General features: G+C 43.8%; 1 protein-coding gene and 1 pseudogene across 1 annotated transcript in view; both read left to right on the top strand.

Annotated features, from left to right (window-relative positions):
• LOC117446707 (receptor-type tyrosine-protein phosphatase gamma-like) overlaps positions 1 to 27,174 on the top strand; it is a 673,776-nt gene that overhangs the window by 234,023 nt on the left and 412,579 nt on the right.
• On the top strand, positions 6,894 to 7,540 carry LOC139433832 (uncharacterized; annotated as a pseudogene).

Raw genomic sequence — 27,174 nt, forward strand, 5'->3', positions numbered from 1 at the left:
CTGAAAATGTATCCAAAACCCAAAGATGTATAATATGTCACATTACAAGACATAAGACGTTAATTCACTACATTTTGAAACATACATGGACAAGTACTGAATACTCGATGACATTAATAGATGATAGTTTACCTTTGTGGAATGAATAAAAACAGAGATGTGCTGAGCTGCATTCATTCTTCTACAGTGAGACAGTGGACAGATAGGGTAATGAATAACACAGAGGGTCTTACCTGGATGGGGGAAGGTGTCCGACAGCATCAGGGAACATGGAAAACAAGAGAAGAGAAGGAGACAGAACAAAAGGGAGAGCATTAGAAGGTGCTGAAGTGTGAGTCACAAGATCTCTGTGGAAAGATACACAACTACAAAGCATGAATGTGAAAAAGGAATAAGACTCATTAGCATCTCTGCAACCCTAGTCATTATCAAAACCTCATCACCACAGAGCAGAACCACCTGCAAGCTGATGAAACTCTTTCAAGACTTCACTGAACAACCTACAACAATGTAATCATTGAGTAAAAACAAGGCTGTCTATACAGTTTCAGATATGCACAAAAACAAATCACTTATTAAGGTTAACATTAATTCAAGCTTTTATAAAAAAAAAGCACTTCACAATTGAAACTCCCTCTGGACAGAGGCTTAACCTAACCCATTTACATGCACACAAACCTATAGAACGCACTACCGGAAAGGAAAACCCAAAAAGCATAATAGTGCCCCATAAAGATTATATTTGAATAGCTTATAGAAAACATTAAATTATAATGCACTTCCAGCAGACTCTAATTGATACATGCAACTTCATATGTATACACCACCACATTTTAATGAGAGATATTTTAGGGGTTTAGGGTTTTGAGGTCATTTGATTTGATTATACAATTTGAGATACATTTCACAGAAACCATTTTTGAAATATATTTATACAGTTTATTTTGGGGCTACGATATCCTTACTTATTTTTATTGAAGTGAAATTCTGAATGTGTCAGTTTTTATTGTGTTATTGTTACTTCTACTGTACCTAAGTCCCTTTGAGTTCCCCAATTGAAAACATGTGTAAGGAAGGAGAACTGATTCTTTAATCAATTACTGAAAGCAATTTTACGACTTCTGATAAACAAATAATTTCTTAAGTTAAAGGTGGGCCTGCAGAACAGATCAAGCTATGCAACACGTTGGATTCTTGACTTTTAGGAAGAGTTGGATGACACTGTCTTCGTGGTACAGATATTCTATTTATAAAAACTAGTAGTCATACCTGGTGTTCAGCTCTTTAAACTAAGGTGCTGTGAATGATAACGTGATTTACTCCCTAAAAACATGGCCGACAGCTCACTTCACTCCTCAGCTGTTAACTCCTGCTGCTCTGGGACACTGTGACACCAGAACCAGCATAATCCAAAATCACCTACTGCACCTTGACACCAGCTAGGTGTTGAGAGAGAGAACACACGGCTCACTTCAGTGACCATACACTCCATCTGAGGGCAGCAGGACCCCATAGGGAGGAGACCAAACCAAAATCAGTACAGACACACACACAGAGGTGTGAAACACACCAGAACCCACACAAATCACTGATCATCAGTCCTGCACAGTGAGATGCTCTGTAGTCTCATGAACTACCATCAATGTGTTCTTCAGGTACCACAGAACAAGACAAAACATCTAGCCGAGAACACAATGTACCACATAATACAGATTTGTATATTCTTCGAGATATATCAGTGGTGGGTCTCGGAATAAAAATGCACTGGCTCATCTGCTCATCATGTATGACTGCATTATTTATTTAAGAAGTGAAATGCTTCTGACTTCTGAGGCTGCGGCCCCACGAGGACCGAATATGGCACTAAACGACTGAGGAAACGACAACGGGTCCCAAGGTGGATAGAAATGCATACGCCACTCTCTGGGGGGTCAAACAGCTCCGTGTGTGCGCCCTATACGGACATTTTCAGATCACTGATAGTGATTGCGCAATAGCCCCGCCTCTCCCCACCTCTTCTGCTCACCTCCGCTTACCCCGCGCCAGTGCTGAAGTGTTTCGCCACCAACAACAACAACAATGGCGGATCGCAGAGTTGCTATCGTGCTCCGGACGCTATTGACCATGCTACAGTTGTTTGTGCAACATCTACAGCAATAATGATGAGGCAATAGCCCCGCCTCTCCCCACCTCTGCTGCTCACCCCCACGTCAAAGTAAACTGCATCCTGAATTCAGATTATTTATCTTTCTCTCGCGAGTGAAGTCTAATCTGACAGGACGGAGACACGCAGCTCTGCCCACCTGCAGCTCCTCCCGCTGCAGCAAAACACACACGTCAAGTCAGATCATCACCCTTAGCTATTTTAATTACCTCTCAAACTCCCTAAACTAGTTATAAATATGTTTATTTTTTACTGTCGGCCGGGTCACTCATTACTGGATCAGCTGCTGCATGAGACAGACACTGACGCTGTCCGAAGAGAAGGAGGAAAAAGAGAGGCTCCGTGTATTTTATCATTATATTATATAGAGTCGTTATTTATTTGTTTTAAAGCTCAATAAATAACAAAGAAGACCTTTGACCGGCACTTTTATAATTTTGTCCGGAAGATTTCAACTTTAATAAACGCTGACTGGCGAAAAACTCTGCCCGGTTCCCTCGGCCCCCACCGCGGAGAATAAACAGAAGGGCAACCATGACAACCATGCTTCTTCGCTGCTTTTGTGGAGGAAGTTACAGCGCCACGTACAGGCTCTGCATATGTACTGCAGCTTCTCCAGCGGTTGGAGCTAAACGGAGCGGTCTCGTGTGGACAGACACTATCCGGATAATTATTGCATGTGGACGGAAGCCGTTTGCGATTGCGTTTGCGTTAATCCTATGCGTTTAGCCGTTTTCGTCCTCGTGGGGACGCACATAAACATTTACGTAACAATGCTCCCATTTATGACTCAGGAGCATTTAGAATGCAGTGCTGCACATCTGAATGAGTCTAAGTGTCTGCAGATGCAGCTCATCGTGATGTTACTTGTTCTGGAAGTGTTTCCGATATGATTACTCTTCACATGTTGTAACTCCCTTAAATGTCTCATAACTCATGTCCCTCTGTAAGCAAAGACTGATGGGTACACACATCTATTATCGTCCGGGAAATGTGGAACATACACACACCCACAAGTCTGGATTGATATCTCATTATGTTGATTTATGATTTATGATTTTATATTTCACTTTCAACCATTTTCACAACAGCGTCTCACAGCTGTCTCCTTTAATTAGTCAACTGAATCCCTACAGAAGGTCGTGTTGGTAAATGCTGCATCTATAGAACATCTGCATTCATACTCAAACCGTGGGGTCTTCAACTTTGTGAATGCATAAACAAAGTCTGAGTGGTACAAACTATTTCTTATCGCAAATTGTATTGGTAATCAATGAATACTATATCACCGTCGTAGCAATACATGCAAGTGATATTAAAATGATCAGTCTTCAATGATGACTCTGATTTGAAATGCAACCAAACAGCCCTCGGCCAAAGCCTCGCTGCTTCCGCCATTAATTAAGGACAAATGACTGTATGCTCTTCACATTGCAGTCACACTGACAGAAACATATGATCTTGCCAAAATATTTCACAAACGCATATGTTACCTGCAAACATGGCAGCGTTTAGTTTGGGGCTGCAGGCCAATCACAGGCGGCTGTGGGAAGCAGAGAGTATGTGCATGATTATCATCATCTTATTTGAGTGAGGATTTTGCCTTGAAATTGTGATTATATTCAGTATTAGATGAAGAAAAACTCAAAAACTCCCCTTTTTTGTATTTTCCATTACTCTGTGATTGTAATAAACATACTTGTATTTACAATGGAAAATATTTCTTACACTTTTACTTTTCAAACTAGAAGAGAAATATTAAAATACGTGTTATGGTAGAGAATATATTCCTGATTCATTTTGTCATTTTAGGATAAGGCTAGCAATCATATAAATACATATTTTCGAAACTATGACCTAATGAAACCATATGAAATGAGTAATTCATAATAAATCGTGACATATGTTACAATGATATGATTACACACAACAGAGATATTCATGTTTTGCTCAACATTAGAAAGAAACATATGTATGACACGCAGCATTATGTGTTTTTTATTCATTTAAAAATATAAGTATTTGCAAGAGGTTCAGTAATTATTTAGTTTTTGATTGAAATGTTTCTGGTTACATTTGAACAGTTCAAAGCACCTGGTTTGACATCAGGATTATTTGAGTGCTTGGTTGAATAATCAAAAACATTTACAGGGTCACGACATAGATATCTTTATTTTCCAATATTAAGCCAACACCATTTTTTCTAGAAACAAAAAATGAACCACAGTCTGTGGTGTCGGCCTTGTGAACCACACACCGGGATTTCTCCAAAAGGCATAGTGGAATCATCATTCTCTGTTCAGTAGTTCCTAGGGGACAGTGTTATTCTCTTTAGCGTGCACCAGTGGAAACAGCCCCTGTAGCTGACTCACCAACGAGCCATGGACTCAATCAGTCTGTGAGGTCAAAGGCTGTGAGCTGATCCACCCAATCACATCTCCTCTCTGAACCACATGGGGCTCAAGCTCTGTGCAAGCCTGGAGAGAGAGAGTGTGTGTGTGTGTGTGTGTGTGTGTGTGTGTGTGTGTGTGTGTGTGTGTGTGTGTGTGTGTGTGTGTGTGTGTGTGTGTGTGTGTGTGTGTGTGTGTGTGTGTGTGTGTGTGTGTGTGTGTGTGTGTGTGTGTGTGTGTGTGTGTGTGTGTGACAGAAGCCATTATGATGAAGATAATAAATCTATCGCTGAAAATCTATAATCTTTACTTATGCATCCGTGGTATTTTGATTCCCCGTTCTAAACCATATGGATTTGATCTGGGATGATTTATCTGTGCATGTAAGCGGCTTAGTTAATAAACCGCCTGTATGTTTTATTAAAGAACATAATCTAAATTACCTGATTGAGTCCTGGCTTGGATCAACACACTTAGAGCAACACAAGGATGGTCTTGATGGAACCTTTATAACCTCAGCTCTGAACGAATTCATGTACGGCATCCATCTTCTACCGCTTATTCGGGGTCAGGTCTTGGAGGAAGTAGATCCAGCAGAGGGCCCCACACGTCCCTTTCCCCAGCCACATCAACCAGCTCTGACTGGGGGATTCAAGGGGGCTCCCAGGCCAGCGAAGAGATATAATCCCCCCCACAAGTTATTCATGAGTTCTGTGTTCATGCTTTAACATACATGTGAAGACATGGCTTTAAACCAGTAGGGTAACGATGAGAGACATTATAAGAAAACAAATGATTAGAACAATTATTACTAATCTGATAACTTCTCTTTCAGGAGTGTGGGTTCATATTTGCCATTTATCTACGAAAACAGTAACAGTGTAGCCTTGAAGACTAAGGAGGTGAGACTAGGTCTTCACACGGAACATGATGGATTTCCTGGGTGAACTTTCCCTCTAGCGTCTCATTCCGCTCAGTAAAGAAATCCCAGCCCTGAGTATTTACCCTTGGAAATGGGATTTCTGAAATGCTTTCATTGGCGGTAATCTTTGTGGCTCCGGAGCAGTGACCTTCTGCTTATTATGGTAGGCTAACGAGGAAGACCCGCTCACAGCTCCTCCCTGCAAACAGGAAAAGGTCACATGTGTCGCAGCAGGCACTGAATGAGAACAACATACTATGTGCTCTTTGCTGTGATGCAGGCCTGTGGGCATCTGGCTCTGTGTGCAGAACGACCAATCACAGCGGCTCTCCAACACCTCCTCCTGTACTGTGTGTTAATGCGTCCACCACACACCCTTCAGTCTGTTTGCATTGAGTAAAATGCTGCAGTGTGTGTGTACCATTAGTTGACCAACGGGCTGCCAGTTGGGAACGCTCATAAATGTCAAATCCTATAAAAGTCACAAATACCGTAAACAATGTCGACCCCAATATCACTCATTACCATCATTACCGGGAGAGTTTTTGTTGCAGTTTGTTTTGTTTTAATTATTGATGTGAACTGCTGTAACCCCAGCATACGAAGAGTGCCTGCTCTAATTATGCATTCCACATCTGGGCTGTAATCCAAACTGCTATACAGAGTTTAAACAGCATTACAAATACAGTTGCACCTGGCTAATCTGAAGCCTGCAGGCATGCAGCATGCTTGGGAAAGTTGGATTACTGTAATGCATTCATATAGTTGGCCCAAGCTCAGGGGGGGGGCACTTCACTGTGTGGCTTAAACGGCTTCAAGAACTTCCTGCTCAGATCTGTTCGCCAGTGTCGCCTTACGAAGCAGGCGAGATATTTCCTCTCTCCTTGGCTGGATTTGATTTTACACTGGGACTAATTTAAGAGAAATATTATTTAGGTGTTATGCCCTACATTATTGAGCTGCTGATTTTGCAGGTGCTTTCATTAAATGTAATATATTTAATATTGTGTTTGTGTGGTGTATACAGTGCCTCCGGAAAGTATTCATACCCCTTCTCTTTTCCACATTTTGTTATGTTACAGCCATATTTCAAAATTGATTAAATTAATTTGTTTTCTCAACATTCTAGACACAATACGCCATAATGACTAAGTGAAAACGTTTTTTTTGTTGCAAACATGTTAAAAATAACCAAATGAAATAGCACATGTACATAAGTATTCACACCCTTTGCTATGACACTGAAAATTGAGCTCAAGTGCATCCCGTTTCCACTGATCATCCTTGAGATGTTTCTATAACTTGACTGGAGTCCACCTGTGGTCAACTCAATAGGTTGGACATGACTTGGAAAGGAACACCCCGGTCTATATGAGGTCCCACAGTTGACAGTGCACATCAGAGCACAAACCAAGTCATGAGGTCCAAGGAATTGTCTGTAGACCTCAGAGACAGGATGGTATCAAGGCACAGATCTGGGGAAGGGTACAGAAAAATGTCTGCAGCATTGAAGGTCCCAACGAGCACAGTGGTCTCCATCATTTGCAAATGGAGATGTTTGAAACCACCAGGGCTCTTCCTACAGCTGGCCGCCCAAACCAAACTGAGCATCGGGGGAGAAGGACCTTAGTCAGAGAGGTGACCAAGAACCTGATGGTCACTCTGACAGAGCTCCAGTGTTCCTCTGTGGAGATGGGAGAACCTTCCAGAAGGACAACCATCTCTGCAGCACTCCACCAATCAGGCCTTTATGGTAGAGTGGCCAGAAGGAAGCCACTCCTCGGCAAAAGGCACATGAAAGCCCACATGGTACACCTAGAGTACTCTCAGAGCATGAGAAAAACAAATGGTCTGGTCTGATGAAACACAAATCGATCTCTTTGGCCTGAATGCCAAGCATCATGTCTGGAGGAAACCAGACCTGGCCAATACCATCCCTACAGTGAAGCATTGTGGTGGCGGCATCCTGGTGTGAGGATGTTTTTCAGCGGCAGAAACTGGGATGTACAGAGAGAAGGTTCACCTTTCAACAGGAGAACGACCCTAAGCACACAGCCAAGATAACAAAGGAGTGGCTTCGGGACAAGTCTGTGAATGTCCTTGAGTGGCCCAGCCAGAGCCCAGACTTGAACCGGATTGAATATCTCTGGAGAGATCTGAAAATGGCTGTGCACCGACGCTCCCCATCCAACCTGAGAAGAATGGGAGAAACTGCCCAAAGATAGGTGTGCCAAGCGTGTGGCATCATGCTCAAGAAGACTTGAGGCTGTAATTCCTGCCAAAGGTGCTTCAACAAAGTATTGAGTAAAGGGTGTGAATACTTTATGTGATATTTGAGTTTTGAATTATTTTAAAACTTTTTTCACTTAGTCATTATGGGGTATTGTGTGTAGAATGTTGAGAAAACAAATTAATTTAATCAATTTTGAAATATGGCTGTAACATAACAAAATGTGAAAACGGGTATGAATACTTTAAGGAGGCACTGTATATCCATTGTTGTTACAAAATCTAATTTGGTGTATTACATTTCATTTAGCCAAGGTTTTTTGGAGGAGTTTTGTCCTTGTGTTCCCAAAGACCCCTGACTGTGATATTGTGGCTCTTTGCATGTACAAATAAACATGATTAGTGTTGACGGTTATTAATAACTCTACTGAATTCCTCCCCTACCACAGTCACTCTGCATTTTATCACACACATAGACGCATGGGCTGTTACCTTGTGTGCATACTAAAATTGAACGTTATAATATCTATTAAATGTCACCTATCATGCTATTTTTAGCATCTCCAAACAGATCACCTATTCTAGCCATGCCTCCGTTTCAGCCCTTGATCGGGCAACATCCCATATATGTATTGTGATAATGTAATACATAATTAAGTCCCATACTATCCATGGGCATGTGTTAGCTGAGTCTAAGAGGTGCTGTGTTTGGGCTGAGACTAACAGCAGCTGTGTCAGTGTTGATGGCAGAATAAGCAGTATACTGTACAATAGTATATTAGTAACTAGAGAATGCAATTCCTGAAGAAATTGCTACTGGGAATGCTTTATGCTGAAAAGCTGACACTGAATTGCTATGCTGAAATGTAATATGTAATGTGTAAGAAGAAAGTAAAGAATTTAGATTGAAATGATACATAAACACTGGGGGCTTGAATGTGTGATGAGAGAAGAAAAGAAAGTAAAAAGGCTTGGAAAAGCAGCAGAATATTTGAACTGCAAACTTTTGAAATAACTTGATGGCGAATGATCTGTCGCCATGGCAACGGCACTAGATGACACCCCATAATACGCTTAGATGTGTTGATGGCTGCATCGTTACCAAACCTGTGAAGTTTTGGGCCATTTCGAGCATTTGAACTGAAGTTGACCTAAGGCTGACTTCATCTCTGGCTTCCCTGCAGTCTCTGGATTTCCTTGCTCTCACTGAGACGGGATTACTCCATCCAACACATCCACCCCAGCAGCTCTCTCCACAGCATATTCCTTCTCCCATACACCCAGACCCACTGGCAGAGGAGGGGGCACTGGTCTCCTGCTCTCTCCCAAATGGAGCTTTTCCCCCTTCAAGCTACCTAACTTCACTCCTTCCACCTTTGAATTCCATGCCGTCACAGTAACCCATCCTATACAATGAACCCTTGTTGTTCTCTACCGTCCACCAGACGCCTTGGGGACTTCTTGAAGGAATTAGATCATCTCCTCTCACACATCCCTGAAACTGGCCCTCCCGCTGTACTTCTCGGAGACTTCAACCTCCAGACGGGGAAGATAGACGAACTAACATCTCTGTTAACCGCCTTTGCTTTCTCACTGTCTCCGTCCCCACCAACTCATAAAGCTGGCAGTGTCCTTGATCTCATATTCTCAAGGCACTGCGCTACTTCTAACCTCTCTGTAAACCCGCTCCACACATCCGCTCACTTCTTCATTTCATTCTCTCTACCCCTTTCCAAACATAACGAACTAATCTCTTCTCATCCTGCATCTGTCCGCCGTAACCTTCGTTCCCTCTCCCCCTCTACCTTTGCCTCATCGGTGCTCTCAGCCCTCCCTTCCTCTGACTCGTTCCAACTCCTGCCTCCAAACTCTGCTGCAGAAACTCTCCTCTCTACTCTCTCATCCTCTCTGGACTCTCTCTGTCCTCTCACATCCTCTCTGGACTCTCTCTGTCCTCTCTGGACTCTCTCTGTCCTCTCACATCTCGGCAGGCTCGTCAGTCCCCTCCTGCTCCATGGCTAAATGACGCACTGCGTGCTAATAGAACCGTCCTTAGGGCAGCAGAGCGGAAACGGTGGAAATCCTAACACCATGACGACCTCCTAACCTATCAGGCTCTCCTCTCCTCTTTCTCTTCTTCGATCTCTCAGGCAAAAAGCACTTTCTTTCAAGATAAGATCCAATCTTCCTATTCCAATCCCAAAAAACTATTTTCCATCTTCTCCACCCTCTTGGACCCCCCCAAAGCCCCTCCCCCCTCCTCCCTCCTGGACCCTCCCAAAGCCCCTCCCCCCTCCTCCCTTCTGTCAAGCGACTTTGTTAACCACTTTGAAAAAAAGGTTGATGATATTCGCTCTTCTTTTTCTGACTCACCTTTACTCACCGCTGGGTCACCAGAGCCTCCTTCCACCCACACACTAACCTCCTTTTCCCCTCTCTCTCCAAGTGAGGTTCTTACCCTCATTACCTCTGCCCGCCCTACCACCTGTCCTCTGGACCCTATCCCTTCAAACCTCCTTCAGACTATCGCTCCTGATATTCTACCGTTTCTCACCCATTTCATCAACACTTCTCTAACTTCTGGTCACTTTCCAAACAGCCTCAAGGAGGCAAGAGTAAACCCTCTCCTAAAGAAACCCACTCTCGACCCGTCTGATGTTATAAACTACAGGCCTGTCTCTCTCCTCCCGTTCCTGTCTAAAACACTTGAATCCTGTTATCTCCATCAGAACAACCTTCTGGATCCGCACCAGTCTGGTTTCAAGGCAGGTCACTCCACAGAAACTGCCCTTCTTGCTGTCACTGAGAAACTGCACACGGCTAAAGCAGCCTCCCTCTCCTCTGTCATCATCCTGTTGGACCTGTCTGCTGCATTCGACACGGTGAACCATCAGATCCTCCTTCGCACTCTCCAAGAACTTGGAGTTTCAGGCTCTGCACTTTCCCTCCTCACCTCATACCTCAAAGACCGCACCTACAGGGTTACTTGGAGAGGGTCGGAGTCCGACCCTTGTCAATTAACTACAGGGGTCCCTCAGGGCTCTGACACACATTCACTTAGGCTAAGGGAACTGGGGATATGCATCAGCTGCTTGTGTGAGTCGGACAGTGAATACTTTAGAGCGGCCGCTGCAGTGTGAGCTAACCGGGAGCTAACGGGAGAATAAACTCCTGTGGAAGAGCAGCACTGCAGCGGTCGGTAAATGCTGCAGAAACACATTAATAAACAATGAACCACGGCACTCTGGAGAAAAGTATAAGGTTGGAGAAGTCTTTATTCAATTTATTCTGGCTTCGTGTGATTAAAAGCAACACGATCATCGACCCGACGCAGTTGTTGTTGTGAGCTGCCGTTGGGGGGCAAATCAGCAATGTAAACGGTGACGTCATGACGCAGCAAGGGCAGCTCTGGGGCGCCAGTGGGCGGTGTGCACAGAGCGGGAGCTGAAAAGGGAAACCGGAGCTGAACCAGAAAAGCTCCCGCTCGGAGCTAGAAACTGAAAAGCGCTGGTGTGAAAGCCGCATCAGTGGATGTCTGCTCATCACCTCAAGCTCAACCTTGACAAGACTGAACTGCTTTTCCTTCCGGGAAAAGATTGTCCCACTCTTGACCTAACAATGAACATCGGCACCTCTGTTGTTTCCCCGACTCAGACTGCAAGCAATCTGGGTTTGATCCTAGATAACAACCTGTCCTTCACTGCAAACATCGCTGCTACAACCCGCTGCTGCAGATACACGCTTTACAACATCAGGAGGATGCGTCCCCAGCTGACCCAGAAAGTGACGCCGACGCAGGTTCTGGTCCAGGCTCTCGTCAGCTCACGCCTAAACTACTGCAACTCCCTCCTGGCTGGTCTACCTGCATGTGCCATCCGACCTCTGCAGCTCATCCAGAATGCAGCGGCTCGTCTGGTCTTCAACCTTCCTAAATGTTCCCACACCACGCCGCTCCTCCGCTCCCTCCACTGGCATCCGGTAACTGCTAGAATCCACTTCAAGACACTGGTACTTGCGTACCATGCTGCGAATGGATCTGGCCCTTCCTACATCCAGGACATGGTTAAACCGTACACCCAGCACGTGCACTCCGCTCTGCATCAACAAAACGGCTCGCTGCACCCTCGCTGCGAAGGGGACCCAAGTTCCCATCAGCAAAAACACGTGAGTTTACTATCCTGGCTCCAAAATGGTGGAATGAGCTCCCCATTGACATCAGGACAGCAGATAGCTTACACACCTTCCGGCGCAGACTGAAAACTCATCTCTTTCGACTCCACTTCGAGCGATAGAACTATTAACAAAGCTCTTATATACTAATAAAGGACGGGCTTACCTAAAACCAGTTCAGTAGCAATGTTTTTGCTCTATGAAACCTGATGTACTTATATGATTCTGTTTTCTTCAAGTTTGTATTTTGTTGGTCGAACGCACCTATTGTAAGTCGCTTTGGATAAAAGCGTCAGCTAAATGCAATGCAATGTAATGTAAAAGTTGTGAGAAAACCGTGTTTCATAGTGAGCATTGTGTTACCATGGCAACGGCATTTGAAGAAATCTCAAAACTCTCACGTAGATGTCGTCACGGCTGGATTGTTAAGCACATATGTGAAGTTTGAGCACTTTTTGAACATTTTCATAGGAGTTAATTTCATTTCAAACCTTTATTTAAGCAGATTGGTCCCATTGAGATCATAGATCTCTTTTTCAAGGGAGACCTGCAGCATATAGGTTCCACATGAAACATAAAACAATAATGTAAAGCGACATCGTGTTTTATGGCGAGGGATGCGTTTCCATGGAAATGGCATATGGTGAGATCTCAGATTTGTCGTAGAGCTGTTGAGGCATGGACCGGTGATATACAAGTGAAGATTGGGGGACGATTGGACCTTGTCCATTGGACTTACAGCGACATCGTGTTTCATGGCGAGTGGTCTGTCGCCATGGCAACGGCATTTGATGACACCCCATAATACGTTTTGATGCGTAGATGGCTGCATCGTTACTAAACCTGTGAAGTGTTGGGACGTTTGGAGCATTTTCACTGAAGTTATGAGAAAACCTTGTCTTCACGGCTGGACTGTTAGCACACGTTAAGTTTGAGCACTTTTTGAACATTTTCATAGGAGTTAATGTATAGCGACATCGTCTTTTATGCCGAGGGATGCGTTTCCTTGGAAACGGCATATGATGACACCCCATACTTGACCTAGAGCTGTTGAGGGCAGGACCATTAACTATTATCTGAAGTCTGCTGCTCTGAGCATGTCAGTTGGAGCGATGACATCATCGTGTTCCATGACACAGGTGTTTCTAGTTGAGCTAACGAGGTGTGCAGAGATCACAGGTTTCCATTGTTCTGAATGAGAGATGAACCTCTTACATGTAAACGTTTTGTGGAAGAACCGTAACAGATATCTGTGACATTTCAAAACGTGAAGCATCTCAAGGACCTTGAGTATCTGAAGTGTAATTTTTGTGTACTTTCGGGTTAATAATGTGGCCTTTTTAGCAGTTTAACTAAAGGTGTACGGCTGCTGCCGTGAGGAAATATCTGCCTGAAATTACAATGGGCTTCAATGGAGGCATGTTGAACGTTTTTGTCACTTCATGCCCTCAAGAGGCATTTTGTTTAATTATTTTTTGCTTAATTATTTGTCATTTTTCAAGCTACTAGATGTTTTCCTACGTTTGTCATGAAAAATTATGTCTCAGGAATGTAGGGTTTGGGAATTATGGCATTTAAAAAAATATATGAAGGCAAATTTCAAGCTGCACACTCTAGCTGTGACATCACGCACTCTCGTTAATGTTAAAATCTGAAGGCCTCTTTACCAAGGTCTGAACAATGTTTAATATCTCTGAAAGTAAGAATCAGATTTAAAAGTTGTGTTAGACGAATAATTTCAGAAAGATGTGTAACATTTTAAAGTTGGAATGAGGTTTCTGAGTGAAAGTATGAATGAACAGTTAGCAGTTGAAGTCGCATGAAGATTTGTTGAAGTCTGAAGAATTTCTCCATTGACTTCAATGGTTAAAAATGTGATGAATTATGTGATATATCTCAGGAATTATGAAAGTTATGAATGAGAAAAGTAATAGTCATCGATTCCCGACCGAGCTGAACGTTTTGATGTTTGAACGGAGTTTCTGCAATATGGAATGTGGGAGATATATAAACCGTACACCCCAGCACGTGCACTCCGCTCTGCATCAGCCAAACAGCTCGCTGCACCCGCACTGCGAGGGGGACCCAAGTTCCCATCAGCAGAAACACGTGGGTTTGCTATCCTGGCTCCAAAATGGTGGAATGAGCTCCCCATTGACATCAGGACAGCAGATAGCCTACACACCTTCCGGCACAGACTGAATGAGTATGTTGTTACTTCAGCATCATTTTGAAACGTGTATTACAATTAAATCACGGTAAAATATGTTCATCTTGTTGTAGTTGTAGCCCCCTTGCCAGCTATTCTCTCTCTAGTTTAGCATACTCAGCCCGACTCATCCTGGTTGTTGACCCGCTAAGAACCTCGATTTTATGGGGCCAGAAAAACTGTGAAATAGTACCCGCTAGCCGGAACTACGCCAAGTGGAAACGCAACCAAAAACGCTTAAACCGCGCTGTAGTGGAAATGCGCCATAAGTGCCCGAACCACCTCAACTGGCTCCTTTCGACGCGAACGAGGAGCGGCTCAACTCCGAGTCCCTCCCTGATGACCGAACTTCTCACCTTATCTCTAAGGGAGACCCCAGCCACCCTGCGGAGAAAACCCATTTTGGCCGCTTTTATCCGCGATCTCGCTTTTTCGGTCACAGCTCTCGCTTTGGAAGTACAGAGATTGGATGGCCCTGAGTAGAGACCCCCTCACCCCCATACTCCCGCAGCACCCCCAGAGTATCTCCCTGGGAACCCGGAAATCTACAAAACACATGTAGACCGGATAAACGTACTCCTAGGCCCCCTCCATGATCCTGTGTAAAAGTACACCATTAACTCTGAATTGTACTGGAGTAGAAGTACAAAGTGGAAATACTTGTACTTGTCTTATGGCCCCTACACAAGGCGGCGTGCGTTGCCGCTTCAACGCTTCTGCCCATTCACTTTGAATGGGGTGACGTCACGATTCGCCGAACTGCATTGTGGGAGCAAAGCGTAGCTTCTCTCGCGGTGCTCGCTGCAAAAGTAGAGCAATGTTCTACTTTTGCCGCCTCGATGGAGGCGTCAGCCAATCAAATCCCGCGCATGCAAATCTGACAGTACAAGCACTAGTCAATCAAACCGTGTGTATGTTGGGAGAGACTACGCAGTTATTTCCCATATGTCAAAAAATGGAGGAGAAAATGATCGTGGCGGTCGGGAATCACCCGGTACTCTATGACCAGTCCCTCTTTACATACAGGGATACAAACCGGAGGAGCCAGGCATGGGGGGAGGTGGCAGAGACAGTGGGGGAAACTGGTAGGTTTTCGCTTGTTCGGGGAGTTTATATCCAGTGTACTTCGTTTGAATGGACAGCTAGCAAGCATAGACAGTATATTTAGCCAGCATGGATGTAGCATGAATGCTTTGCTTTGTATGTCCGGGGCGGGACATTCATGTGATTGGTTGTTGGTCGCGTTGCTCGCGTTGACTCCCCAAGCTCAAGACACGCCCACCGCCAAGCGGCAACTGTTTTGTTTTGTTTCTTTGTTTCTTTGTGGTTTTGGTTTTGTTTTGTTTGTCTACCCTCCCTCCCAAATGTAAAGCGTCTTTGGGTTCAAGAAAAGCGCTATAGAAATATAATTTATTATTATTATTATTATTATATCCTCCTCAGCCCCAAAAACACTGAGTTTGTGTATCAGCGCTGAGGGTGTCACAGCTGAGAGTGAGAGATAGCACTGCTTCACAGCGCTGCATCCGGAGCAGGAACTGGGTCGGTGTCGCTGTCGCTCTGATGCTGTGTGATGGGCTCTTTCAGGGGCAACTGGAAGAATACATTTGTTATCATCTGATGTTAGACAACTTCCTTTTTATGATCTGTTTTCCAAAAGGAGGCCCTCAATTCAGGGGATGCTAAGAAATGTGTGAGAGATGTTATGTCTGCTGTGTTTGTGGCAGAAATAGATTATTCTTCAAGACTCCAACTAAACTACAATAGTTTCAGCTGAATGCTTTTCATGTCCTCGACACATCAGCATCAACAGCCATGCCAAGTTTTCTGCTCGTCGACTTTGCCTAACTGTAACTCTAAATGTTTTACTCTTGATTCAACCCAGAGCCCAAACGTTTGGGCCGGTCTTTGATCAGCGCAGAGATAGTCAGCAGGACGAATGACTTTGATGTGCCCTTTGAAGCCTTTTGTAGCAGCGATGGGGGTAAAATGTAAGATCTCCCCGAAGTTGGACAATCAAAGAGGCTGATGAGCCGCAGGGCCTGACAGCGAAGAGAATTCATGGGGACAAGGGGCTCCGGGCAGAGAGAGGCTGTGTCTCTGATCACACATCCAGGCTCTTTTGGCACATGGACTACGAGTAGAGCACTTTGTCCACGGATTTCACTTCACAGAAAGTGGCAGGTGTGTGTGTGTGTGTGTGTGTGTGTGTGTGTGTGTGTGTGTGTGTGTGTGTGTGTGTGTGTGTGTGTGTGTGTGTGTGTGTGTGTGTGTGTGTGTGTGTGTGTGTGTGTGTGTGTGTGTGTGTGTGTGTAAGCGACTGTAAGTCCCGTACAGGGCGAGTATTTAGAAAGCTCCACTTACAGGAGTATAGAACGCAGAGGAAGCCACAGGGACTGAGTCTCACTTCATGTGGAAAAGAGGAAACTTTCTTCCCCCCCGTGCACCCCCATCGAATACTCTGCTGCTCCATCCTCTCACTCGTCCCTCTTCACTTTGTGACACTTTCTGTAAAACCTCTGAGGCCTTTTCCATTTTCTTGTTACATTATCTTGTTTTGTTCATTTTTCCAGCACAGTTGTTGATGCATTTATTATGTATTTTGCTTTTCCTTTTCCTTTTCAGCATCATATTTAACAAAAAGTCTGCTGGCCCTGAGTTTAGCTGTAACAGCTCAGTAATGACTTTTTGTGTCATAGAATTTAGTTGTCCGTCTCTCAATGGTGCCCCTGAAAGATATTTGTACAAATGTTTTCTTGGAAAGGTTGTTGTAAAAGGTAATTATATGAAATAGAAAAAGCATCAACAAGGACAAACATCTAAAGAGACTATTAGTTTCTTTGTAACAGCGATGTCCCACCTTCCCGGGATCTCAGCATGTTGAGCACAATATTATCCCAACCAATATACATGTTTGCCAAAGTTAATGTGCGCAGGCTGAAATCCCCCTGACTTGTCACTTTCAGTGTTTGTTGGAACACTCTCAAGGTGTGTTCTGCCAGTGAGAGGAGCATCTGATCATGCTGCTGTCCAGACGTCATCATATGAGTATGGCAAGCCGATTTAGCTTTTATTCATTTCTGGAGGATATCAAAAAATAGAATTGTAACTAGTTAGAATGCAAATTCATCATATCAAAAATTAAATTGTAACTAGTTGTAATGTGTATTTCTGATATCAGAAATGTGATTTTAACTAGTGAGAATTGCATCGTTTTTCTCATTCATTTCAATGGGAGTTGGAATTTGAACTAGTTCAAATGCCAATTTCTGATATCAGTAATTTAATTGTTACTAGTTACAATTACATTTGAACTAGTAAAAATACCAATTTCTGATATCAAGAATTCAATTTGAACTAGTCGAAATGCCAATTGTTGATATCAGAAATGTTACGAACTTGGATACACAAGGAAGGAAAGGGCTCAAATGCACGACCCGGGAGCCAGAGATAAAGTACAAGTAATATACTTTATTTGCCAAAAAAAGAAACAAAAATAGGTTTTACAAAAGCACAAAAAAAAAAATCACTCACAACGTGAGGAACAAACTTACAATAAGTTTCAGGAGCATGAATAACGCATGTAACAAAAAGAGCAAACTTGATGAGCAGAGTTCTGGCATGAGGACAGGACGAACTGACACTGGACACTGGGAGACTGGGGAATTTAAACACTCAACAACAAGACACAGGTGAAAACAATCAGGGGCGGGGCTGACGCTGATGAGGGCGGGAGAACACATAAGGAAAGGGAGTCAAGGGACCTGAAGTGAGACGTGACAAAAACAAAACAGGAAGTGAAAACCAATACAAAATAAACAACATGAAACATGACGTCAACACTTTTGATGGTGCACAACAAGAAATACAATTTGAACAAGTTATAAATAAAAATTGAATTATAACTACTTACAATTGAATTCCTGATATCAACAATTGAATTACTGATATCAGAGTTGATCCGATTGAAATGAATGAGAAAAACGATGCAATTCTCACTTGTTAAAATCGCATTTCTGATATCAAGAATACACATTACAACTAGTTACAATTGCATTTCTGATATCAAGAATACACATTACAACTAGTTACAATTGCATTTCTGATATCAAGAATTTGCATTCTAACTAGTTAAAATTCAATTTTTGATATCAGAAATAAACATTATTACTAGTAAGAATTGCATTTTAGATATCAATAATTCACATTCTTACTAGTGAGAATTGATGTTTTGATATCCTCCATAAATGAATACAAGCTAAATCGGCTTGCCATATCTGCGACCTTGCTCTGCTTTCTCTCACTTGAGTGGATGAGTGCATTTGGCCTCACAGTTTAAGGCCCCATCCACACGGAGACGTAAACAAACCAAAGTCAATATCAAAAGAGTAAGAAACATGTCTGTTCACACGAGACCGCTCGACCCGCTGGAGACGCTGTAGTACATATGCCGGGCCTGTAAGTGGCGCTGTACTTCCGCCACAAAATACACCAAAAGCAGCGAATAAGACCCCCCGAGCATGGTCGCCATGGTTGCCTGGTTGCCCTTCTGTTTATTCTCCGCGGTGGATTTAGCAACATGTAGTTATCCATGTCCACTTGTTGCTGGTGGTTGTGGTGGAGGAGCTGTAGATGTTGCACTAACATCTGTAGCATGGTCAGTAGCGTCTGGAGCACGAACGCAACCCTGTGATCCGCCATTGTTGTTGTCGAAACGCATCAGCGGTGACGCGGGTGAAGCGGGGGTGAGCAGGAGAGGTGGGGAGAGGCGGGGCTATGATCGTTTAGGGCGTACACACGGTGCTGCAAGCGTGACGTTACCAGACCTACCCACTTTTAGATGCGTTATCGTTTGAGGGCTCCGTTTCCGTGGTTCCTCGTGTGGACGAACCGTCCATACGATAAAGAACTATAGCGGATAACACCCGTTTTGTCTCCGTGTGGCCTCAGTGTTGCTGTGTTTGAATTCCATGTGCAGAACACAGGTAGTGATAATTGAGATGATCGGCCTTCTCTTTCCTCGGCATGCATTGCAAACATGACTGGAGTGTGTGTGCACAGTGTGTTATTAGGATACAGAGGTCCATATGCCAGATGCCTCTCCACTCGCTCTATTTGAGTCAGTAATTGTGGTGGATCTGAAACATTAATCATAACAAAGCGGCCTTGCTGCAGCCTTTGCAGGGCAGACATTGCATTCTTTCATCTTGTTCATTTCATTTATTTCCTCAACCACTATTGAGTCTCTTTTCTCTCTTGCTCAGTCTCTCACTCGCACCACCCGCCTCCAACATCCATATTTGACACAACTATGTTTCTGCTTTACTCCATGAAGACTTTCCACTGAGTTCCATAACTTACAGTAGTGTCCATCCCAGGGTTTTAATTACAGACAATAAGGGTTTGGCCGTCGGCGTCTTCAAACTGACACACAGGGCGGTGTGTGAGACCCAGCGGGCTTTCAACTAACTGAGTTGCAACCAGTGTAGTATTACAAATGAGAAAGCCGACTGCTGGATAGTCAGTGGTTGTAGCAGCTTCAGCTCGAATACATATGTTGGCAATGCTTTAACGCCACATGTATATAATAAAGGCACTCTCTGGCAAACAAAATATCTTTAAAAATAAAAAGAGAATGTCTGCTAGAGGTCGGAGGGGATGGTGTGTGGGTCAAAGGAACACAGCAAGTTCTGTCCCGGATGAAGCTGAAAATAAACTTCTTCTCACAGACCTATATTCTTACGTGGTTTAATTATCCATTAAGTTGCATAACAAATGTTCCCAAACAATGTTTCTAACCTAAGCAGAATACTTGTGTTGCCTTGACCAGATGTGACTCACACATTACAGTGAGAGCAGTTTAGCTCTGGGTCACCAAACCCTCTTGATACATTAATAAATCATTCAAAAGGCATGTCTTCCACATGTAGTCTGTGCTGCTGTGCTCTTGAGGTGTCTTCCCAGCCCTCCCTTGTATAGATGAAAACATGAACACACCTCTGGACCCCCCGGCCCCCCCTCGCCTGCGTTTCCTGAGCAAAAGCTTGAAAAAAAGAGAGTTAGATTTATATAGAGAGGGGTGGGGGAGAGGGGGTTTGGTGTACAGATTAGGGAGGGAGAGGGCAAGGGACATGATGAGCCTGAGAGAGAGGCGAGGGGAGAAAAGAGAGATGGGCTACAAGGGAGGATCGCCCGGGTCTCTCTCTATCTCTCTCTCTCCCTCTCTTCCTATTCCCCTCTCTCTCTCTTCCTACTTCTCTCTCCCTACTTCACTCTCCCTCTCTTCCTACTTCTCTCTCTCTCTTCCTACTTCTCTCTCTCTCTCTTCCTACTTCTCTCTCTCTCTTCCTACTTCTCTCTCTCGGTATCTACCACCCTGCCAGCCTCCCCGCCCCCCCTGTGATTCCAGTCAGGCCTGATCCAGACTAAGCCGACCTGAGTGATGGGCAGAATCTGAAGGACAGAGCAGGGCCGACTGGAAAAAGAGTCTGACGTACTGGCCAGACAGGAGGGGGGCCCTAATTATCCCGATGACCTTTCCAGCAGACTTAGAGCTAAAGGATGAGAGAGGGGAGGGGGGGCAGCTCACCATGTGACTCCAGCTGTTTGTGAACTGAAGGGCCCCACCTGCAAGGACTGGCTCTGTCTGTCAGGGTCGGTGTTGGGTGTAACGCGTTACAAAAGTAACGGAGTTACAGTAATATATTACTTTTTGCTGTAACGAAGTAATGTAACGCATCACTAATGAAATGTGGTAATATATTACCCGTTAAAATGCTCAGTGACGCAGTTACAACACATTTTAACCCACAATTAAATGGTGTTTTTTAAGAATGTACTAACATAGCGAGACATTCCGACACCAGACACATTGTGCGGGTAGATTAGTAAACCTGGTGTTTACTCTTCAGGCTTCGCGTCGGGATCTTCGGGGCAGTTGAATGTTATGCACCCTCTATTCAAAAAAGAGAACGGAGCGAAAAATACAAACAACATATTGTGTCAGGTGCGCGTGACCTGCTCCTGCATCATTTCCAAAGTGCTTCCACAGCAGTGACACACATCTGTGGATAATCATTTATACGAACATGGTGAAAGCAACCATCACTAAACGCCAGCAACACTGCATCTACTGCAGACCGTAGCAACGGGTCAGATGGGGACATCACGTGACCCTCTGCGGCCCGCAGGATACCACGGCAAAACAGAGCCTGCCCAGGTAGATCTAAACAAGTACCCGCCTGTACGGTGGGGTTAGGCGGTCATTTTGCAGCTCATCGTGGTATACAAATAGACAAGGGAATATTCATGTAAAATAGTGCCATATTCTGCCTGCCTGTAGAAATGTTGGTCAAACATAATGCACACAATAGCACAGATGCCTTCACCACGAATGGCTACACAAAGATCTCATATCCCAAGCTTATCAACGAGCTGATGTTGCAGCTGAAATGTTCTCCAGGTCACAAAGTCAACCTCACATGATGATGATGTGATGATGTTTTCAAGCACAGTAAATATTCTCTTCCTAGAGTATATGATGGGACCAAGGTGATGTTTAGTACATGGTTTTAATAATACTTTTGCTTTTCAATGTTTGCCATTTCAAACCATGAGCTGGTTCAAATAACATGTGCCTTGATTTACAAAATGTTCTCATTTGTTTTATCAGCAGCTTTGAAGCTGTTGTGCTTTTCTTTGCCACAGTCCACTTTGGACTGTATGAGATATTTCAGGATTGCACTTTTAACTCACTTGAAATGTTCTCACTTGCTTGGTTTCAAAACATAACAAAGGCCATCATCTGTTCATTGGGACCATCGATGCTATTTCTCATTGCTGTTGCCGGCCACTACTGCTGCCCCCCTGTAACCTCAGAGGCACCCTGAGTCATGTTGGTCTGGAGCCGGGCCTGCACACGGCCACATACTAAACACACTACAGAGCCCATTCCGTGTCCTGTTAGTGTTTACTTCCTGTCTGCCTTCTTCTGGTGATTTATCTGACGGTCTTTTAACCTCTTTTCCTTTCTCTTTATGGATCCTCCTTAGCAACCTTCATTACAGTCCTTGACAGCGGTCTGTACTGCTGGATTAACAACGTGTCACATGTTAAGAAGTTACAATCAGAATGGAGTATTCAACTAAGCCGTGTAATACAAGGTGTTAGTAGCCTTAAGGGCCTACACAGTTGTTATGCTAAACCACACCGCCCTTCACTGGATGTATAATGAGCTGCACTAAACTACATTTCAGCATTTCAAACACCTAGCCATTCTTTTGCGGTTATTTTGGTGAAAGTAACTAGAAAAGTAACTAAAGTAGTGTAACTCATTACATTTCAGAGACAGTAAGATTGTAATTTAACTTATTACTTTCAAAAGAGAGTGATAAGTAATATGTAATATATTACATTTTGGAAGTAACTTACCCAACACTGGTCAGGGTCAAAATGAAGGAGTAAAGCAGGGGTATCAAACTCATTTGAGTGCAGGGGCCACAAACAGCCACATGTGATCACAAGTGGGCCGGATCAGTAAAATCAAAGCATAATAACCTAGAAACAATAAACAATCTAAACTGTTCCCTTTCTTTTAGTGCACAAAAGAACAGTGTGATAATGTTCAAATGTAATGAACTATCTTTATACAAATGTAATGATTTTTCATTCATTTCCACATCTGTGTAGTAATGTAGCATGTTACACCATGCAAACTAAATGTCTTAGGATCTAACTTGGTTAAAGCTTCACGAACAACATCAACAGTAAAAGGATGTCCATCCACGTTGCTAGGGTCCATCCTCAGGGCACCATGTCATCCAGTATTTGTTCAAATATAAAAGGACACTGACTAACAGACTGGTGAGGCTTCCCCTCCTCACAACAAGGTCTTCCTTTAGTCCAGGGGTAACAAACGAATGGCCCCTGTGGCAAAACCGGCCCACCTGAGGGTCCAATCCGACCCGCGGGATGACACAGAGAAGACATTAACTGCATTCTCCCATTTTCTTTGTGTTTTGTATGTTATACATTTACAAGGCAGGGGGGTAATATTATAACCTTTTTCCTTAATCGTTCCCAACCGGCCGGCCCGGACAACGTAGAACCTTTCTTTTTAAAGATAGCTGCAGATTGTATTGCTCCACCTCTCACTACTCTTTGTAACCTCTCCCTCAGCACTAACACAATTCCAAAAGTATGGAAGTCAGCGTATGTCCTGCCTTTGTGGTGCCATATCCCAACCATGGTCTACTATGGTCTACAATGGTTCATTTCGCAGGGGCGAACGCCTAGTGAGTGAACAAGTAAAGGTGATTTTATGTACAAATGACATCCTGTCTAAACATCAGTCAGGCTTCAGAAAGCAACACAGCACCATCACTGCCACAATGAAAGTGGTAAATAATGTGGTGAGTATTTTAGATAATAAGCAGAGTTGTTCAGCTCTGTTTATTGACCTTTCCAAAGCGTTTGACACCGTTGATCATCTCATCTTAAAGCAGAGGCTACTCAGTACTGGCAAATCTAGCCATGCAGTGGGTGGTTTGTGAACTACCTCTCTGAAAGGTCCCAATGTGTTCACTTTTATGGGCTGTCTTCTGAGTGGTTGAACATCACTAATGGTGTTCCTCAAGGTTCTGTTTTAGGTCCACTTTTATTCTCCATCTACATCATTAGTTTAGGTGAAAATGTGGATGAAGCTACTTTACATTTTTATGCGGATGATACCGTGATGTTCTGTGCAGGTCCCTCCATTAAAGAGGCTGGTGTTAAATTACAGGCTGTTTTTAACACTATTCAGACTCAGCTCTCTGAATTAAAGCTTCTTTTAAATGTGGATAAAACCAAGGTAATGCTCTTTTCAAAAGCTAAAAAGACACCAGAGCCTGTTTTAGATATTGTAACTACGCAAGGAACACATCTTGAGGCCAGGAAAATCAATCAATCAATCAACAACTTTATTAATCCCGCAAGGGGCAATTGGTTATGAGCAGCAGCTTATGTCATGTACATAGGCAGGAACACACAAGATGAAAACACACAGATACACCCGGGAGATGTGGATGTGGATAACTATAATAATACACTATAAATAGAGGCTCTGTGACTCTGTGACCTTTTGACCTGTGCTGGACTATGGGGATCTGGTCTATATGAATGCACCTGCTAATTGCCTGGTCAAGTTAGATGCTGCGTATCACAGCGCACTGATATTTGTGACAAACTGTAAAGCATTAACCCATCACTGCAGCCTGTATGCAAGGGCTGGTCTGCTTTCACTAACTGTACGGAGGCTCAGTCACTGGTACATTTTTATATACAAAGCCATGTTAGGGAAACTTCCATCCTACATCTGCTCCCTGATCTCACGGAGAATTGTAAGTGGCTACTGCCTGAGATCGCATGCTGTGGTTTTATTAAATGTGCCAACTGCTAGGACTGTCTTAGGGAAGACAGCTTTTAGATGCGCAGCTCCTCTGTCTTGGAACAGTCTGCAAAAGGAATGGAAACTGAGCAATCTGGTGCCACTAAATGTTTTTAAAGCAAGGATAGATGCTATGCAATCGGAAACTGTTGGAACCTGTAAATGTCACTAGCTATGTAAACTGTAGTCGCTGTAAATATGCTGTATGATGTCCTTTTTGTTTTCCTGTTATGTTTATATGTTTCATGTGGAACTACTTGCAGCAGGTCACCCTTGAACAAGAGATCAATGATCTCAATGGGATTCACCTGCATAAATAAAGGTTTGAAATGAAATGAACGTTGAGTACCCTGATTTCATGTAGCGCCATCATCAGGTCAACAAGTAACTGTGTCCAGTATTCTGGTTTGTCATCACAGACCTGGAGAACTCATGACATTCTTTGTTCTTTAGTTTGAATGATCTCCACCCTACACCACACTTCAGCCTGCACATTGTAACTGCAGCGTACTCGCAGTATATACTTTGTATGTATATGAAGGGTGCGTGTGTTTGTTGTCAAGGAGAAAGAGGAGAATGTAAATGAGTAAACACATCTGTCTCCGGCCCACGCAGCGGGGGCCGACACATGCAAGCACTTACAATATCTGGGGAAATCTGCCAGTTTTCATCATATTTAGGACAGATGGGATAAAGTGGAAGCAGAGGACGATATCTAGATGTCGGAAGATAACTACCTGTCCGCCCTAAATACACATCTTTCATCAACTTCAAGCCGTCTGAATCGTAAATGCGCTGTTTCTAAGATTCTTCTCTAATTTGTCCAAATGAAATTGATATAATTATCTATGATAATGATTGGTGACTGACCACATCAAACATCCTCATCAGTAATTGCATCTTCAGCATTAGTTACATTACTTCCACTTGTTGTTTCTCGGCCTGGTCGATATGTACACTGGTCACCTCCCACATCCACACGGAGCTCAGCTGCGTGAGGAGCAGCGCCGTCTGCCCCAGAGCTTCTGCACGCATTAGAGCTTCTCATACGTGTTCATGCCACAGTCGCTCAATTCATTTCACTGATAAGATGTCTCCCTCGATGGGAAGGTTTCACCCACTCATTTCAATGATAGTGCGGTCTTTACTTTACAGTCACAAATCACATGTATTGTATAAAGGATGGAGATGATAGTTATCAGTAAGAGCGGAGAGTAAAAGCTCTTTCATTGAAACAGTTCTGTTTGCGGGGAATGCAGGCCCTCTGTGTGTTGCAATGTTAAACTGAAATGTGACACTGTGTAGTAAACCTCGTACACAAGTCCCTCCCATCTGGGATCAACGTGTTACCACTCTCTGAGTCATCTAAGATGTGAGCCCCTCCAGGTGTGAACGCTCTGCCATCGTTCCCCTCCTCTCCTCATGACATCACAGCTGGAGGAGCGACATATGACCTGCTGTAGAAACCTGTGAGACATCCAAATCAGTCCACCTTCACATTCTGATGCATATTCAATACATATTCACATTGGTTTTGTGCATATTGCAAAGCACACCTCTGACCCAGCTGAGGTGATCCTTCATATTGGATCTGCTATCCAAATATGAGATTTAAAAAATTCATTATTTTCTTGCAACAAAGTTGAATTATTAAGAATGGAGCGCCACTTTTGCAGATATGATTAAAGGCCAATTTTGTTCTGGATTGTTGGGACTGAATTTATCGATCGATCGGAGCATCCCTAATTATCATAAATGCATTCTTTGGAGGGGGGCCACGGGGGATCCAAGCACAGTGTTATGCCCCTTTTCCACCAAACCGGTTCCAGAGCCAGTTCCGGGCTAGAGCCTGATGTAGCTCTGGTTCTTCCTGTTTCCACCGCAGCGGAGTCGCCTCCAAGCACCGAAACCGGTTCTTAGCTGACCCCACTCGGCTGCCCGGCAAGAACCAGGAACCAATACTTCACGCTTACGTCGGAGGCGGGGGGCGGGATTAACCTGATCAACAACAACAAAATGCAGCAAATTCTGTTCAGCAACACACACGACTACGAGCCAGGATGGATGCCAGTGAATGCAAGCAGCAGTGGACCGCTGAAGAGACAGATGACCTCCTTGAGCTTTGGGCAACGCAAGAGGAACAGAGGAAGTTGGACGGCACAACGCGGCCTAAAGCTATGTCCCAGCAGCTGCAGCGGGAGTTGGCCCCGCTGGATACCACCGGACTCTGGAGCAAATAAGCAGCTAAAAAAAACGCCTACACTCTAAAAACAAATGCCTTGGCTCAACAAAGAAAATCAACACAACAGTTTGCATCGATCTTTATTGAGTTAAGACAACTTCTAATGACATTGTCTTAAAGCAACAACGTTACTTGAGTTAGGGGAGAAGGCTTTTCCTCTCCAGTCAGAGGTGTTTTTAATTACCACTTACCTAATAATTGGAGCATAAACACAAGTTTTGAAGTTGATAACTCAAAAGATGAAGTTGCTCCAACGAGTTTTACCACATGATTTAAAAGGAATGTTAAGTTGTATGGACTTAATTACCCTCATCGTGAACACACGTCTTTAAGTTGACCATTTACAAATTAAGTTGCTCCAAATATATTGTATTCATAGCTTTTTTTCTTAGCTTTTTCATGTGTTTGCCTTTAAAGAAAGA

Source organism: Pseudochaenichthys georgianus, chromosome 5, assembly GCF_902827115.2.
Source record: "Pseudochaenichthys georgianus chromosome 5, fPseGeo1.2, whole genome shotgun sequence".
In the NCBI taxonomy this organism is placed as follows: Eukaryota; Metazoa; Chordata; class Actinopteri; order Perciformes; family Channichthyidae; genus Pseudochaenichthys; species Pseudochaenichthys georgianus.